Genomic DNA, 5,127 nt, shown 5'->3' on the forward strand with positions numbered 1-5,127 from the left:
GGCTGGGGAGGGGGAGGGGGCTTTGTGGGGAATAAACTTCACTCTGAATGGCTGTGCAGCTCTTTGCTGCCCCAGCCTGGGACCTGGTTCCTCCGGCTCCTCCGTGCACCTCGCGTGGCTCGGCAGATTGGTGGCCGGGCGGGGCTGGGCTCTGAGCCCCCTAGTTCCTGATCCTGACCTTGCACACGGCCCTTCCTGTCCGGGCTGAGCAGAGTGAGCGACGGTGGGACCCTTGCTCTGGCTTCCCCTGCTGCTATGAGAGTCGTGAGCTTGGGGACCTCGACTTTCTTGTCTGTGAAATGGCCCCTCCCTCAGACGCTTGTCAGTCACTTCATGCGTGGGCCTGGTGAGCCCGTGGCACCAAGTATCTACTGCTGTCCCGGCCCCTGGTCTCCTGCCGTGCTGGGTGTCACATGCATGACCTCTGCTCCTTGCAGCTTCCTTGCTGGAAGGCGTTAGGTCGCCCATTTCATGGATAGGTAAAGCAAGGCTGGAGGTATGAAGTTGCCTGCTGAAGGCCCCTCCAGAGGCAAAACTGGACTGCAGACCTCCCGTCCTCCATGGCGGCCTGGGTCGCAGGCCCTGCAGGCTCCGGGTGGGTGTGCTGGCAGGGCCAGGCCAGTTGGGTGCAGAGGGCAGAGTGGGGGCTCACTGCTTGTCCTCGTACAGCGAGTGAGTGGGCCCTGGGTTGGCTCCAACACCCAGGTCGGGGAGTAGGGCCAGCGGACGAAGAGGTCTCGCAGGGCGTGCAGGGTCCTGCAGTCAGGCTGCAGCTGGAGGGGCCACGGTGCAGCCGCTGACCTGGCCACTTGGCACCTGGCTCCTCTGGGCCCCTTCCCCAGGACTGGGTCACGGACTCAGGCCCTCAGATTGCTGAGGGGGGACCTGTGTGGGAGTCGGAGGGTGAAGGAAGAAGGGGCTGCCTGCTGGGCGGCATGGGGGCCCTTCAGAGCTCTGCAGGCCCCGAAGGCACAGGCTCCTTGGAACCCTGTGAGTCCTGACCGCTCCCCGGCCAGCATAGGCACAAAGGGACTTGGGTTGCCAGGAGTGCACACTTGCTGCAGCAGGGACAGTGGCAAGGGTATGACTAGCCTTGGGTGATGGGACCCAGGGTCAGAGTGCCAAGCTCCATTCTTGCAGGCAGGCTGCCTCCTCCCAGGGACCATCACTCAGCTTTGCCCGCAGAGGGGAAGAAACGTTCTTTCTTGAATTCCAATTAGAAAAGCCCCAAGGAAGGAAGGGCTGTGATTGGTCCCAGGCAAGGGGAAGGGGCAGTGTGATTGGCAGAACTACAGGGGTGGTGGTGGAGAGGGTTCTGGTCTCCAAAAGGGAGGGTCCTCTTCCAGGAGGAGTTGAGAGGCATCGTTTTGTAAGTGTCTGCTCCAGCAGTTCTTCCTGGGGCTGGGTGCTGTCCAGGGTGCTGAAGTGGACCGCCCGCTCGGGAGGCCGACCAGGTGGGGGGCCGCCAGCTCCGCTCAGCCTTTCCTTGCCTTCCAGCCCAGCAGAGTCACATCACAGAAACTGCATCCGTCAGTTAAAATGCTCACGTAGCCATTTTAAAATAGCTTTAGAAGGGTAAACTTAGGACCGGCTGGTGGCATGGTGGTTAAGGTGGCTGGATCCCACATGGTAACTGAATTTTCAAGTCCCAGACCTGGCAACTTGAAGAACACCCTGGATGTGAGTGTGTGTGCCCAAAGTCCTGAGAGGAGAGTGGAGGAGAAGGGGTTGGGGTGTGATGGTCCCCCCGTGGGGGTGCTTTCTCACTTTTCTCTCTTCTCTCTGTCTCTCTCTGGTGAGCACACTCTTCCTATAGCAAATTAAATATTCTTTTCACTCCAACATAAGACCTAAATATTACCAAGATACTAGCAGAAAATGACTAAGATGTCGTCCGAGTGTCTTTGTAGCAGCCTGGAACCTGCTGGCGGTGCTCCCACACAGCGCGTCTCAGTTCTGGGTGCTCAGGGTGCACACGTGGCCAGCGACTCCCCTGCTGGAAAGTACGGGGCCAGGCGGGGCTCCGGAAAGGTGGTAATACATCCCGACTGCCCAGTGAGGGCAGTCGCTGAGGGAGTCCTCGGCCAGCATTCTGGAATCTAGACATTCTGAGGACACGGGCCGGGCAGGGAGGGTGTGGGGAAGGAAGGGGTACCCCTACGCTGCCCCTCTACCTGCAGCCCCAGACCTGGAGCACGGGAAGCAGGCACTCGAGCAGACACCTTGAAGCTCGTTCAGGTTTAATTTGCTTCTACTGGGCACTAATGAACAGCGCTGGGTGGCCTGCAGGACCTGTGCGCCACACTGACTTCGGCTGCTGTGGGCAGTGCTTCCTCCAGGTGTCCTTGCACCCGCCCAGGCAAGGGCGGGGTCCTACCATTGGTGTTCCCCTAGGGCCAGCCCCCAGTCCTCCCTGCCACACACTTCTCCAAGGCCACCTACTCCAGGAAGCCCCCACCCTCTCAGGCCCTCCAAACACAGGCTGGATATCCAGGGCAGGAGACACTCATGGGGAGGCCCACCGGGAAGCATGACCACTCAGCACTGTGCACTGGGGGCCAGGTCTCACATGGCCAGCCTTGGTTTTAATCCTTGCCCTGGTGGCTTGAAAAGTATGCTGGGTGTGTGTGCATGTGTGTCCAAAGTCCTGATGGGACGGAGAAAGGAAGGAGATGATCACACACGTCCCGACCTCACATGGGCTTCTCTGTCTCTTTGGTGAGCACACATGCCCTTTGGCAAAAAAAAAAAAAAAAAAGCTAGCTTGGAAGCTAAGGGAGGGGATGGCACAGAAAACTGGCAGGTCAGGTTTGCAGGGAGCAGGGCTTCTCTGGGTGGCTGGGGTGTGGGTTGTGGGGTTAGGCGACCGAAGAGTGAGGGTGGGTGCAGAGAGACCAGTGAGGCCCCTGTGAAGGGGCCGTCAGAGTGCTGCTGCGGACGAGGAAGGGGTGCGTGTGTGTGGAGTGGGGACTGTCCGTCCCTGTGGTGTGGGAGAGGCGTGAAGCACCGCTCCTGGGCTTCCTTCTACACACCTGGGTGGGTCACGCCTTGGCTTAGGGACACGGGAAGAGAACCAGCTTTGGGAGAGACGATCATGAACTCGGCCTCGGGCGTGGTAACTTGGAGCTGGTCTGGGAGATGTCAGGTAGGAAGGGGGCCTTGGACGGGGCTGTGTGTGTGGTGGGGCTTGAGTTGACTGGGCAGGAAGCCTGAGTGCGGAGGGCCATCGCCAGGGGAGGAGAAGGGAAGAAGGCTCCTGAAGTGGGGCTTTGAAGGGGGCAGCAGGTGGCGTGGTTAAGGTGCTGGGTTTCCACAACGCCAACTACAGTGCCCGGCACCAGTGGTTTGAGAATCGTACCAAGCACATGTGCATATATGCCCAAAGTCCTGAGAGGAGAAGGGAGGGGAAGGGATTGTGCAACAGCATGACCATCCCCCCGGGGGGCAATTTCTTACTGTCCCTCACTCCCTGTCACTGTCTGGTGAGTACATGTGCCGTATGGCAAAAATCGAAAAAGAAAAAGGGTGGGGGGGTCCAGGACCTACCATAGGCTCTGACGGTGAATTAGCCGGAAAGGGCGAGGGAGATTCCAGTGAAGGAGAGGCCCTCTAACCCCTTCCCGAGACCCTACCTAATGACAGGCCAAAGTAACAAGCCTGCCCCTCCCCAGGCAGGTCCTGAGACGGGTGATGGAGCTGTCGCAGAGGTTAAACTTGCTTATCTGTTGGGCTGCAGGCCAGCCACAGGCCTGGGGGGACATCAGGGGTCCCTAACAAGCCCTGGACTCAGAACTCCAGGCACAGTTCCCCATGTTCCACCCTGGCCTCAGCTTCCTGCCAGGCCTGCCCCAGGCTGGTGTGCCCTGTCCCCTGTGGTGGCCCAGCATGGCCCAGCCATCAATCCAAGTGTCCCTAGAGTCATCCAAGAAAGTCAATATTTAATTTGGGCACCATGTTAATGCCATCGACCCCCAGCTCCCGTCTGCTTCCTCAGGCTCATTTGTTATTTCCGCTCACGGGGGGGCTGGGGGCTGGGCCCAGGCAGTGGAGGTGGGCTCAGCCTGAACTGGCCACATGTGGGGGTGCTGGCCTGAGCTGCCCGTTCCCAGCAGTCCCACACTGCCTCGCCTGAGTTCCTGAGCTCCGGCCTGGGGAGGGCAGTGAGGAGGCGTCCACTTTTCTTCCCGCTGGGCCAGGGGCTGTACACACAGCAGGCGTGGCTGGGGTTGGAAAGACCCTGGGAAATGCACCACTGCGAGGGAGACCAGGCAGCCCTGGGAGCAGAGCCCAAGCTTGGGCTTCGGGAGCCTTCCTGGGCTCCCACTGCTGTGAGCTGTGGGACCCACGTGAGGACTCAGAGGTGAGGGGCCTGGGGGGAGTGTCCAGTCCAGAGGCTTAGCACCCAGCTGGGCATCGAGCGAGCCCAGGGGAGGGCAGGGCCCACTTCGGGGCCAGATGGGGTCCACTCCACTGTTCCTCGTCGGCTGTGCTGTGGGGTGGGTGGGCAGTGTCCCTGGGCAGTCTTCCCCAGCCCTGCCCATCCACCTTCAGGAGTGGGGTCTGCTTTGGAGGGCAGGCTTGGGCTCAAATTGCAACTCCATCCCCAACTTGCCGCGACTTGGGGCCAGTGTAGTAGCCCTCTGAGTCTTAGCTCCCTCCTCTGAGAAGTCTCTCGGGCCTTGGCCACTTCATATAGTTTCTGGAGGGTCAAGGATAGACAGGGTGAGCCTTTCTGGTTCAAGGGGTGTTCCCCAGAGTCCTCACCCTCGGCGGGGCCTGACCTGGTGTGGCCTCGAGAAGCTGCTGGAGACGAGGCCCTCTCTGCTTCCCGGGGGCTGCTCGTTACCCTTGGGCCAGGGTCCTGGGCACACTTGGTGTTCCTTGCCACCCTGAACCTGCCAGCGAAGACCATGCCAACAAGGTGACAGTCAGGGGAGCCCTGCAACCAGCACCGGATGACACGGGGACTGGCTTGGGCGTGACAGCGCGTGTGTGTCCCCATCGGGGCAAAGCGCAGCGTCAGTGACCCTTGTACCAATTTGCAGTTGAACTTCTGGTGCCAAGGTGGTGGCGGTCTGCTTTGCATGTCGGCATAGGTCTAGATACCAGGCTTCATGGCTCGGTCCC

The sequence above is a fragment of the Tupaia chinensis genome, unplaced genomic scaffold, assembly GCF_000334495.1.
Source record: "Tupaia chinensis unplaced genomic scaffold, TupChi_1.0 Scaffold000573_1, whole genome shotgun sequence".
In the NCBI taxonomy this organism is placed as follows: domain Eukaryota; kingdom Metazoa; phylum Chordata; class Mammalia; order Scandentia; family Tupaiidae; genus Tupaia; species Tupaia belangeri.